Source organism: Pelobates fuscus, chromosome 7 (assembly GCF_036172605.1).
Source record: "Pelobates fuscus isolate aPelFus1 chromosome 7, aPelFus1.pri, whole genome shotgun sequence".
In the NCBI taxonomy this organism is placed as follows: Eukaryota; Metazoa; Chordata; class Amphibia; order Anura; family Pelobatidae; genus Pelobates; species Pelobates fuscus.
The window spans coordinates 104,020,759-104,034,643 of NC_086323.1; positions in this window are offsets into that span (position 1 = coordinate 104,020,759).

Sequence of the window (13,885 nt, forward strand, 5' to 3'; positions counted from 1 at the left end):
ATGTAACATGCAGACACTTGCACGAAGTCACATATGCCACACTGTCAATGGCACACTGTCATACACCGTTACAAACACACAAAGTAACCGTTATAAGGATACAGTTACAGTCACCCACACTGTAACCAAACCTGCCTTCAGCGTCCTACCTTTAGGAGCACTCGGTGGGGGGAGGAGCAGAGGCTAGAGCACATTCCCTGGTAATATAGTAATATATGAATCAAAAAGATGTGCATCTTAAAAAAATTATTAACAAGTAGTGTAAAGCCAACATTAAAATATAAATATATATTGCACAAATAGGATGATGAGAGTAGCTGCCTCTTGCTGGATGAAAGTTAGTGAGTGTATGCAGCCCGTTTGCTGCTTCTCAGAAAAGCTCAGTCCTCCAATAAGTTGTTGGTAACAGGTGCTCTGCAGCCTCTGTCTTCAGTCTCCCCTCGTGCAGCTCCTTCTTTCCTTGGAGCAATTTAGACCAAAGTCAAATATGCGCGGACTTGTGCACCGTCTGGTGTCACTCCGCACGTCTACGTGTTTCGCCTACGGCTTCGTCATGACGTGAATTCCAATGCACACCATCTTTGATCATGGTATTTAGGGGCAAACAGTACTGTCTTTCTATACATTGGTAGTGTCTCTTAAATATGATGGGCAGTATTTTACCACAGTTTGCAGATCTTGATCTACGTCCACTGACAACCTGCTTGATATTTAATTTCTAGGTCTGCCAGGTGGTTTGGTAAGGTTCTTATAGTGTAAAGCATTGTGGTCTCGTTCAGTTGCGGTATTACTTGCCCCAGCATCATGGGGGGCATCCTACAGATCAGGTAAGTGAGGGATGGGGGGGGGGGGCGCCTACAGATCAGGTAATTGAGAGAGGGGTGGGTGGGAGCAGCCGACAGATCAGATAAGTAAGAGATAGGGGGATCCACCTATAGATCGAGTAAGTGATGGATGGAGGCAGCCTATAGATCAGGTAAGTGAGGGATGGGGTGGCAGCCTACAGATCAGGTAAGTGAGGTATGGGGAAGACAGCCTACAGGAAGGGTCAGCAAGGAGCAGGAAGGAGAAGGAACAGAAATGAGCAGGAAGGGACATCAAGAAGCAGAAAGGGGTAGCAAGGAGCACAAAGGTAAAGTAAGAGAAGGAGGACAAAGGTACAGAAATTAGCAGGAAGGGTGAGCAAGGAGAAGGGAGGGTCAGCAAGGAGCAGGAATGGTCAGCAAGGAGCAGAGAGGGGCAGTTAGGAGCTGGAAATGGCAGCAAGGAGCAGGAATGAGCACAAAGGCAAAGTAGGAGAAGGAGCAGAAAGGAGAAGGAACAGAAATGAGCAGGAAGGGACATCAAGGAGCAGAAGGGAGAAGGAACAGAAATGAGCAGGAAGGGCCACAAGAAGCAGAAAGGGCAATAAAGAGCTGGAAGGAGCACAAAGGTAAAGTAAGTGAAGGAGCACAAAGGAACGGAAGGGGCAGCAAGGGTCAGCTAGGAGAAGGAAAGGACAGCAAGGAGCAGAAAGAGTCAGCAAGGAGCAGAAAGGGTCAGCAATGAGCTGGAAGGGGCAGAAGGAGCAACAAACGTAAAGTAGGGAAAGGAGCAGGAAGGGTTTGCAAGGAGCGCAAAGGTAAAGTGGGAGAAGGAGCAGATAGGAATAGAAATGAACAGGAAAGGTCAGCAGGAAGCAGAAAGGGTCTACACTGAGCAAAAGGGGCAGCAGGAGAAGAAAAAGACAGAAGGAGCACAAAGGTAAAGTAGGAGAAGGAGCAGAAAAAAAGGAAGGGACAGCAAGGAGCAGAAAGGGGCAGCAAGGAGCTGGAAGGGGCAGAAGGAGCACAAAGGAGAAGGAACAAAAATGAGCAGGAAGGGACAGCAAGGAGCACAAAGGTAAAGTAGGAGAAGGAGCAGAAAGGGTCTGCAAGGAGCAGAAATGGATAACAAAGAGAAAGGAGCTGAAGGGTGCAAAAGACGCAGAAGGAGCCAAGAAGGAGAGAAGACAGTGTCTGAAGAAAAATAAAACTGTGTCAAATTAAGGAGAAGAAAAGAAGATTGTAGCAGGAAGGACAAGTGAAGTAAACCCTCCACTTTATTCTGGACACCACATCAAAAGGCTTTGGTACCTGGGCTTAGCAGGGAAACTTTGGACCTTCTCATCTACCCAGGTAAAAAAAATATCAGTGTTAATGTGTTCACTTTTATTTACTGAGTGTCAGGAAGCACAGAGTGCCACTGGGTAGGGGTGCCGCTGATTGGCTAGAGCGGTCAGCTGGCACTCTTAGCCAATCGGTCGCTTCCCATTCATTAAAAAAAGTAAAAAAACATCTGAACACTCTAGCCAATCTGCGGCACCCATGCCTGACGTCAATCTGCACTTCCTGACACTCTGTTTCAGAAGCCAAATACAACGGAGCGACCTGGAGGTGCAGGAAGCCTTTGGTGTTAAACCATTTGAGAGTGGTTAAACCCCTTAAAGGAAAGAGAGCGCCCAGAGTCCTTATGGCATCATAGCATTTTCATTTAGATGAAGTTGTTATGGTGACCATATTGTTCCTTTAATTTGCCTAAAGGAATACTATACACTATTTACCCTGACTTTATGTGATAATAACTATGCCCCTTCCCTTTCATGACACTGTCAAAAAGGGACCAAGCATGGATGTCATTACAATTACGCCCTCCCCCCACCCCCCTGGAAAATTAAAGTGGACGCCCATGATAATCCAAATACACACAAATACAACTCTCCCAAGCAACTGGAGCACCCATAAATGACACAATATGGCAACACACACCTCAATATTAAATAAGACCGGAACGCCAAGGGACTTCTTCAATATAGTATTTTGACTCTGAACTACCAAAAGGTTGCCCATTCCTGTTGTATTGTACTCCTTAAAAAACTCTAAATAAAGAGCGTCAAAAAGTAAATAACAGGGGCAGTGGGCTGGATCAAGTGCTTTCTGAATTTACCCCTAAAGACCGCAGGGCGTTCTATGCCGTCCCTATTTTGGTGGCTCTAAATGCCGCAGGGCGGCATAGAACGCCATGCGATCTTATGTACTTACCCGGTCGCCGGCGATCCCACGCCGGCGATCGCGGTATGGGGACTCACCTGGGAGTCCCTCTCCTTCCTCTTTGGCCCCCCTGGGCCATGTGATCCCGAGGTCCTTGCGAGGACCTCGCGATCACATGGACGGCATAGCCGTCCAAGGCATTGCCAGCAGGGCAATCTGTCTGAAATCTGTCTGAAAATAAAATAAAATAAGTTAATACGGTGTAAAAATAAATAATATATACTTTGATCATATATATATTTATTATATATATGATCTAAGTATATATACACACATACACATACATAGTCTAAGTGTATTTTAATATTAATATATACATAATTATATATATATATATATAATATTAATATCAAAATACACGTACAATGATATTGATTAAATATATATATAATTTTCATTATATATATTTATATATAATAATAAATAAATATGTAAATACGTTAAAAAATGTAACTAAAAAAATTATAAAAAATAAATAAAACTTATATATACACATGTGTAATTTCGTTCTAACTGTATTTTTAAATATATATATATATATATATATATATCAAAATACATGTAGAATGATATAATATATATATCTATATACATAAGAATATACGTATATATCACTATATATATATATATATATATACAATAATTCTACGCATATATTTATGTAATAATTTTACGTAATTAGGTCATTTTATTAATTACAATTTGCAGGACCCGCCTGACAACCCAGGCCGAAAGTTCAGGGAATTTAATTTGCTAGCACTATATTTAACCCTATAACTTTCCAATACACCATAAAACCTGTACATGGGGGGTACTGTTTTACTCGGAAGACTTCGCTGAACACAAATATTAGTGTTTCAAAACAGTAAAATGTATTACAACGACGATATCATCAGTGACTGTGACATTTTTCACACACAAATGGCACTTACACTGAAGATATAATTGTTGTGATACGTTTTACTGTTTTGAAACAGTAATATTTGTGTTCAGCGATGTCTCCCGAGTATAACAGTACCCCTCATATACAGGTTTTATGGTGTTTTCAAAAGTAAGAGTCAAATATAAAGCTTGCGTTTCAGTTTTTTCACATTAAAATTCGCCAGGTTGGTTATGTTGCCTTTGAGACGATCCGGTAGCCCAGGAATGAAAATTACCCCCATGATGGCATACCATTTGCAATAGTAGACAACCCAGGTTATTGCAAATGAAATGGGGTATGTTCAGTCTTTTTTAGTAACCACTTATTCACAAACACTGGCCAAAATTTGCGTTCAAATTAGTTTTTTGCATTTTCAAATATTAACACTAACTTTGGCCAGTGTTTGTGACCAAGTGGCTACTAAAAAAGACTGACATACCCCATTTGCAACACCTTGGGTTTTCTACTTTTGCAAATGGTATGCCATCATGGGGGTAATTCTTATTCCTGGGCTACCATATGGTCTCAAAGGCAACGTAACCAATCCGGCGAATTTCAATGTGAAAAAAATGAAAAATGTAACATGCTATATTTGACCTTGTAACTTCCCACAACACCATAAAACCTGTACATTGGGGGTACTGTTTTACACGTGAGACATTGCTGAATACAAATATGTGTATTTTATTGCAGTAAAAGTGATGTAGAATTATTAAAAATCTTTATTGAACCTGTATTGAATTATTGCACTAACTCCATTTTAACCCCATACTGACACAAATCCTCCATTTTGTCCCCATAACCTGACTTCTCCATTTTGAGACTACATTACATGACAGAATTTCCCAGCACATCTAACACAATGGACAAAGACTGTATTTTCTATAAAGACATGACTAACTCAGAAACTGCTGAATTTCCCCTAACTCGCAACATAGTATAATTTGAAGGCCATGAGAACACTGTAGTAATGAAATGTTCTATTCATAAGAGACCTTGCACCTGACCACAAGACCTGACATCACTGACTGTGTAAAATGACGCTCAAGCCCCCCTTTCCACCGAGTAAACCTCATGCTAGGGAAGATGGCGCTTGAGCCCCTTGTCCCCACCCGTGTCCAAAACAATACCACCTCTCGGTGGGTGGACACTTAGCTAACCACTTAGTTTTTGAGCCAATTAATTATATTGATAGGTGGACACTAACCCAGACACTTAACAATTAATCCAATTAATGATGTTTATTTACTGATATCTTGATAATCAATGATGACGCAAAATGCCTCTTAAAAGGGCCTGCGAGCCCGTTCTTGCTTCACTTGCCAATAAATTTCCTCGAAGTTATTTTAACCTGAACTCCGTGTGTCAGTCTGAATTACTTCAGCGTATATACGCAATTCAATTTTCTTTAATTTGGACAGGAACAGATAGACATTTAAACATCTTTGTTTACTGCTAAAAAGTACCATAACAACTTTGGCGCCCAACGTGGGGCCCCGGGCTATGTCTGGCCGGTGAGCCGTCCTAAGGAAGACGCTGTTGGACGGAGGAATCCGGGGGGAAGGAAAGGAGATTGATCACCTCCAGGTACACGGTAGAGACTTCTGCAGAGCCACCGGTATGTTCCGGCCCCTTTGATTGACCCGTCCACGTGTCTGTGACTGCTTCCCGGGAGGACATCAAAGACAGGTAATATCTTGCCCGGGGTCTCGTTACTCATTTGTTTACCTGCATTTAGTCTATCTGTTGCCTGGGTGTGTTTGTATTGGCGTGTTTTAGCTAAGTGCCCGGGTTGAGTGTTTATTTGTTTCCCCTTTTTGGGATAAAAGGGGGGTGGACCTGTGGTAGTTTGCCTGGGGGTCCTCTGTTTGCCTGTTTGCTTGTTTGCTTGTTTACCCCTTTTGGGTTAAAGGGGGGTGGACCCGGGGGATTTGCCTGGAGTCCTGTGCCTGTTTACTCCTTTTAGGAGCCACGTGGCTGTGGCTGTAGGGAAAAAGGGGGGTTGACCTGTGGAAGTTTTCCTGGGGGTCTTCTTTGCCTGTTTACCTCTTTTAGGAGCCTCGTGGCTGTGGCTGTATGGAAAAAGAGGAGTGTTGGAACTGTGGATTTTGTGTAGACTCATAATTTCCTGTGATCCTTCTTGTGTCACTTTGATAGCCTAGCTAGCTCCATTGTGCACGTAACTCTGCTTGCAGAGAGGTGGTAACCCACAGCTTCGAGCGCTGAGGCTGGTGGAATTCCAATTTTCTTTTATTTGTGGCGGGCGGATTCAAGCAGGCATTGCTTGTCTCCAGCACCACGTAGTAGTGAGACTTATGAGTGGGTTCATAGGGGCACTACGGGAGTGAGGATAGAGGTGGCCACACTTGGTGGACTGCTGTAACGAGGGAGGCTAGACAGGATTCGGGTCGGAGAGGATTGCTGTTTCCTGTGGCCGCTGGTAGTGAGACTTGAGGAAGTCGTTCTCCGAGCGGGGACACTACGAGGTTGAGGGAGGTGACTTAGGTCACGCGAGTAAAGGAAAGGATTACTGTTGATTTTATTTGAACTGTGATGCATGCACTGTATTTCAATTGTATTGTTGTCTTGTTTGTTTAATTAGGAGTCATTCAAACTCCTGTGTCTGTCTCTAAGGATTTCTCCTTACCTTTTTACCTTCTCTACACTTCCTATATTATTACTCTATCCACTCTTGATAGAGAAGTGATTGGTCACACACTTCTCACCTCGCTCCAATCCGTGTCTACCACCCCGGGTAGGCGGAGTCAGTGACTAGTCTACGTTTTGGGAAGACGCACTTGAGGGGGGACCCACCGTTCCTCGAGTGGCAGTCGAGCATTGTAGACGTTCTTGTTCATTTTTCCTTCTCTTTCCCTATATCTAGGACGCTGGTGTAGGGGGAGGGGGAATATGGGGCAGGAATTGAGTAAGCCCGGTAGGGGCTGGCTCGCATGTGATTTAGTTGAAGACAGAGAGGGGGAGGAGATGGTTAGAGGTGTTGAAAGAATTGCTAAAGTGTGTAAAATTGCTGTGCCTTCATGTGGTAGATTGCAGCCAGAAAGCTGGCGTAGATTACTGACAGAGAAGAAAGGCAAGCTCACAGATAACGATTTGTTAAAGACTGCTGAAGCGTGGTACAGAGTAGCGAAGGCTATTCAGCAGGAAGGTTGGGTTGAGGAAGAAATAAATCACAAAGGTGTGAAATTGTTTGTGTATCATAATAACTGTGTTGCTGGGGTATTCCCTCAGCCAGCGCCCCAAAATGGCGCCCAGGGGATGTCTATCCCCAAGGTTCAGTCAGCAATAGGTGATAGCCAGCTGACTATGCTCCCCACTCCCAATCCTCCCGATGCCCATCCCGTCACCTCCCCTGTCTGCCCGGTCCTGAATTCTGATGGATCTTTCTTTTCCCCTTCCCCATCTCTAACATTCCCATCATCCTCATCCATCCCTACACTATCTTCTATACCTAATCCTAATATTTCATCTGCCATTTCTTCTCTACACTCTCTCTCCGTTGATAACCCTACCCTCCCATCTGCATCCGCCCAGCTAACTACCCCCTCCTCCCTTGCTGCTGCCAATCCTACTACACCCGCTCCGGCTCCTCCTTCTACACCCACCCCTACCAACCCCTCTCTGTCCTCTCCCGTACCCGCCCCTACCCCGGCCCAATATCCCACCTCCTTCCCAAATCCCCACCCAACTCTCCTGCCCTCCCCAGCCTGGCCATACCCTTTCCCCTATCCCATGGCCCTGCCCTATCCAAATTATCCATACCCCCTTCCCCAAGCCACTCCCCAGGTTCCGGTCATGCCCAGTACGGCACAGTCTGCCCCGGATGTGCCCACATCCAACATGGCCGCCACTTCTTCCCTTAACCCCAATGCAGCTTCCTTTCACGCCCCCAATATGGCGGCCCCCAGTCATTCAGCACCCCTGATGCCGGTACTTCCCGGTGACTACTTATCCCAAGACTATGACCCACAAGCCACCCCCGCATCTGGGACTCCCTCCCATCCCCCGGTTCTGTCACCTCAAGCGGGCCCCTCACGTAGAAGGGCCCAGATCGTAGAAATAGAGGAGGAAGAGGATGACAGGGTGTCCCAAGACTCATTGGAGGCTGCGGGAGCCTCAGCCCATCGTTCCATCGATGATCCTTTTGGACACAAGGGTCGGGGAGAACGGGCCCCTCCTAAATATGTTGCCTTTAACCCCACTCAAGCTAGTGCTTTAATGAAATCACTCCCTGACCCAGAAAAGCAGCCTATGCCTTTTTACCGAGGGATAGTTCAAATTCAAAAGACTTATTCCGCCGCATGGCGTGATTTACTGAGCATTTGTGCTATTAAAGCAGGGGATGCATATTGGCCCAGCATGGCCCGCCACCTCAGTACAGATCTGCTCACCAGTGATGTTGACTACCCCTCCGGAGTAACTTTTTGCAACCAATTGAGAGAATGGGCTAAGGACAAACTTGCAGATCAGGCTGCTGGCCTTACTGATATTATACAAGATAAAGGTGAATCTGTGGAAAGGTTTCATGCAAGACTGTATCAAATGTTTACAGATTTGGGGTTTGATCTTACTGATAAGATCCATTCACAAATGCTGTCTGGTGCATTTGTCCAAGGTGTTAAAGATTCCATACGCAAGGGAATCATTGCTGCACGCCCTGAATATAAGGTTGTTCCTCTGGACACTTTACTTTTAGTTGCTAGAGGTCTGGAATCTGCCCAGACCCCAAGGAGACCCACCTCAGCTCCTCTCATGGTGTCCCGCTCCACTCCTGTCCCAAAAGGCACCAAACCTGAGGATGGACATTGCTTTAATTGCGGAGCCAAGGGACACTTTAGAAGTGATTGCCCTGAACCCAAGAAAGAACCCAAGAGGCTGCCCAAGCCTGCCCCGGCTCCCAAAGCCGCTAAAACAGTTCCAATAGGTGAGGAACCAGATGATTAGGAAATTGGCAAGCCTGTGTCATTAACCCCTGTCATGGCAGTGTCTACAGGGGACAAGGGGGGGCCACTTGCTACAGTGACTTTACCTATTGAAGGCCAACCCACCACATTCCTTGTTGACACAGGTGCAGCCCGAAGTGTTCTGCGAGAACAAGACCTGCCAGACCCATCTTTTCTGTCAAATATTGATGTCTCTTGTGTTAGAGTGGATGGCCAGCCAAGACACAGTCCTTTAACAACTCCACTACGAGTTGGCACTAGCCTGCTTGCTCGTTTTATGGTATCCTCCACATGCCCAATTAACCTGTTAGGCGCTGATGTCCTCTCACGCCTGCAGGCATCTATTACCTTCACTCCAGATGGACAAGTAGAAATGTCTACACCTCTATCTGAATCAGACACCTCAGCCTTGTGCTCCCTACCTCTGATGCTGCATTTAGAAGGACCCCGTGGGGAAGCAGCTGAACCGAGGTCCAATTTCCCAGAGGTATTAAAATCACAGGTGCCTGCTAAATTATGGTCCTCAGGCCCAGAGGACATAGGTCACCTAAATGTCCCACCTGTGGTGGTAAAGCTTATTCCAGGAGCTAAGTTACCAAGAAAACCACAATATCCTTTAAAACCAGCACAGGCTGCAGCCATTTCTATTCAAATCAAAGCACTCTTGGAGAAGGGTGCTCTAGTGAAATGTAAATCAGAATGTAATACTCCATTATTTCCTGTGAAGAAGAAAACTCCAAAAGGTGAGCCAGAGAAGTACAGGATGGTTCAGGATCTCCGTGCCGTCAATGAAGCAACTGTCCTGGACACCCCTCTTGTACCAAACCCTCACACTCTGCTCTCTGGAGTCCCACCATCTGCAAAGTACTTCACAGTCATTGACCTGGCTAATGCCTTCTTCAGTGTTCCACTGGACCCAACCTGTCAATACCTGTTTGCTTTCACCCATGAAATGCAACAGTATACCTGGACTGTCATGCCCCAAGGGGCACAAAATTCTCCAAGTCAATTTGCAAGAGCCATGTGCACCATCCTTGACCCATGGCAAGCTGAACACCCAGAAGTTGTTCTGCTCCAGTATGTGGATGATTTACTGCTCTGTGGAGATGATATACCCACTACTGAAAAGTGTTCAATTAGTCTCCTTTGCTATTTGGCAGAACAAGGATGCAAAGCTTCACTCCTCAAGCTGCAGTTCTGCCAACCTTCAGTAATTTTCCTTGGTCATTGCCTGTCTCAAGGTACCAGACACCTTACTCGGGACCGGGTAAGGGCAGTACTGGATATCCCACCTCCAAGGACTTCTAAATCTCTTCATGCCTTCTTAGGCCTCATTTCCTACTGCAGAGCATGGATCCCAGAAGCCTCTCTGCTTATGCAACCTCTCTATGATGCACTCAAGTCAGACCCATTCTGCCTGACCAATGAAGCTCTGGATAATTTCAATTCACTTAAACGTGCCATAGCTTCTGCTCCTGCCTTGGGCCTACCAGACTATACCAAACCTTTCAAATTATTTGTCTCTGAAAGACAAGGCCATGCTACAGGAGTTCTTACCCAAACTAATGACTTAAGAGGCAGCCAGAGGCCTATTGGATATTTCTCATGTCAACTGGACATTGTGGCCAGAGGGACCCCTTCCTGCCTTAGGGCTGTTTTTGCTGCAAGAGAACTCATTGAAAGAACTGCAGACCTAGTCCTTGGCCACCCTCTGGTTGTTTTGGCCCCTCATGACATCTCCGCCATTATCAACCAAGTCCAGCTCAAGCACGTGTCTCCTGCTAGACACTTGCGCCTGCAATGTCATCTTCTTCTGCCTGACAACATTTCCATACAAAGATGTCAAGTTCTTAACCCATCCACTCTTCTTCCACTCCCTGAGGGGGGTATCTACTATGGATTTGTCACGGATGAAACCTACATCTACCTTCTCTGTGGATGTATCAAGAAAATAATGCATCCACATTTAACATTTTACGAAGACAAGACACCTCTCTGTGAAGGCCCGGATTATGCCTTCTGTACCATGTGGTACCAGCCAAACATTACTCCTGAACCTTGCTACGAAGATGAGCTTTACCACTGGATTGATGTGAAGCTCACTGCTCAAGATTTATATTGTGACTCTGAAGGCAATAGCATGGTCCTGATCCAACTACCTCCAGAACTCAATTACCTGTACCGTCATTGGGATACTGCTATTCCACATATTCCCGTTACCAAGTTGAAAACAAGGTCATGGAATGATCTTGGGCCCATGGCAAAATTATGGGCCACCATGGATGAAACACAGCTACAGGAAAATGGTATTGCCAAATACCCAACAACTGATCTTCTTGAAGCATGGCCACGCCATTTCCTGGAAAAGGAATTTCAAGATCTGGTCATAGTGAATGATTATGACCCAGAAACACCTCATGACTGTTTTGAACAGATGAAAATGGAGACAGTGCACTTACCAACTGTGCATGAGAATCCATTACCAGATCCAGATTTTACCCTGTTTGTGGACGGTTCAAGGTATGCTGATGAAGAAGGAAAATACCATACAGGGTATGCTGTAACCACAACAGATGAAGTTATCAAATCATCATCTTTACCGCCAGCAATGTCTGCGCAAGAAGCTGAATTACAAGCCCTGACTTCAGCATGCAAAATTTCCGAAGGAAAACGTGCCAACATCTATACAGATTCAAGATATGCTCTGGGTGTGGCACATGACTTCGGCCTCATTTGGAAGACAAGAGGATTTCTTACCACCGCCGGTACACCAGTCAAACACAGCTCTGCAATCAAGGAACTAATGGATGCCCTCCTACTCCCTGAAGAAGTGGCCGTTTTGAAAGTCAAGGCACATGGGAAGTTGGATACAGATGAAGCAAAGGGCAACCATTTAGCTGACCAGGCCGCTAAGCAAGCAGCCAGAGATTTGCAGGAAGTGGATGAAGAAGTGTCCGGACAAGAAGAAGAAGTTCCTATTTTTGCTCTGCAAACCCTTCCTACTGATTTAAGAATTTTGCGAGAACAGCAAGCTGCAATTACCCCTGAAGAAATCCAGAAATGGAAGAAGAAAGGAGCTATCCTAAAGGACGGAATATATTACAACAACTTTAAATTCTGCCTTCCCAAAAATTTATATCCAGCAGTTGTCCAATGGGCACATGGGCCTGCACACCTGTCAAAAGACTTAATGGCCGCCCTCATACAAAAGTATTATGAAGCACCTGGAATCACAACATTGATCAACAGCTTCTGCAGGGCCTGTGTCATTTGTGCAAAATGCAATCCAGGAAAACCAATCAAAGTGCCTTCAAAACACCTGGCAAAACCCATGTACCCATTCCAGAGAATTCAAATTGACCATATCCAAATGCCCAAGAGTGGGCCTCATGAATATGCACTAGTAATAGTGGACATGTTCTCAGGCTGGCCAGAAGCCTACCCAGTGGCCAATATCACTGCAAAAACAACCGCAAGACGCCTACTTACAGATATTGTATGTAGATTTGGACTTCCAGAAGTCATTGAAAGTGATCAGGGCCCAGCTTTTACAGCAACAGTGACTAAAGAAATTTGGACTGCTCTGGGGGTGACCCTAGCCTTTCACACCCCTTACCACCCACAAAGTAGTGGTAAAGTAGAGCGCATGAACGGCACTTTAAAAGCCAGAATGTTAAAAATGTCACAAGAAACAAAGATGCCCTGGCCAGAAAGCCTGTCAATAGCTTTATTCAGCGTTAGGCACACACCTAGAGGGAAGCACTCATTATCCCCATATGAGATTCTGTTTGGGACAGCACCCAGACTAGGTTGTTATTATCCGCAACAGTTACAGCTTCAATCAGATGTTTTAGTAGACTATGTAACTGAACTTGCAAGTGCCTTAAACAAAATACATGCCCAAGTTTTCTCTTCAATTCCAGATCCCGATTTGGATACAGGTACCCACAACCTGCTTCCCGGAGATTGGGTTCTGGTTAAGAAATTTGTGCGGAAAAATACCCTGGAACCAAGATTTGACGGTCCATTCCAAGTTCTCCTGATCACCGCAACCTCCGTCAAATTGGCCGGCAGGCCACATTGGATCCACGCTTCCCACTGCAAGAAGTCTCCTGCCCCAGAGGAAGCAGATACCGCACAAGCATGTACCTCTGGTACATCATCTCCTTAATTAGTTCAATTAAGGCCCAGCAAGTAGCCATCATCAAAGATGTTAGTGGGTACACCTTCTGGTATAATTCATCATGTACCCACGTGGCTACTTATACCTTTGATTATTGTGACATCGTAGAATGCCCATTCCCTACATCACAAATTCAGAATATCTATAGAGATATCCCTCATGCAAAAGACCCATATGTTTGTGTAGTTGACAAACAATGGGGGCACAATTGTGACCATTGGGGGGCGGCGGGATGGAATGCCGGGCCTGCCTGGGGTTATAAACCAAAAAGTGCCTTATCTAAAGTAGATGATCATGGTAGATCCCTTCTCCAGAGAATGACTTTGAGAAAGCCTGGGGGGGGTACACCAATGAAATTAATCCTTAATATTGAGCATCCAAGTCCAACAGATGCAGACCAATATGTAATGGGAATGTATTGGAAAAAGGGTTCCTACCACAAGTTAGGGCATTTCTACCTCAAAGATATGTGCAACTCTTCTGAGTGGCAAGGGGCCACTCATATGGTCCCTAACCCATTAAAACCACACATCCAGACCTTTCAAGACATGATGGCCATTGCTAACCCCACCTTTGAAGATACCATGGCCGCTGAAACAGGTTTTAATGATGTTAACCTATGGTTAGAATGGATGAAATATAATGCTAATAAGCATAACAGAACCGCATGCTATGTGTGTGGCGGTGCCCGGCCTCACCTGGGCACTGTGCCTTTAACCCTGCCAGTAGATATAGAAGAATGTGTTTTGAG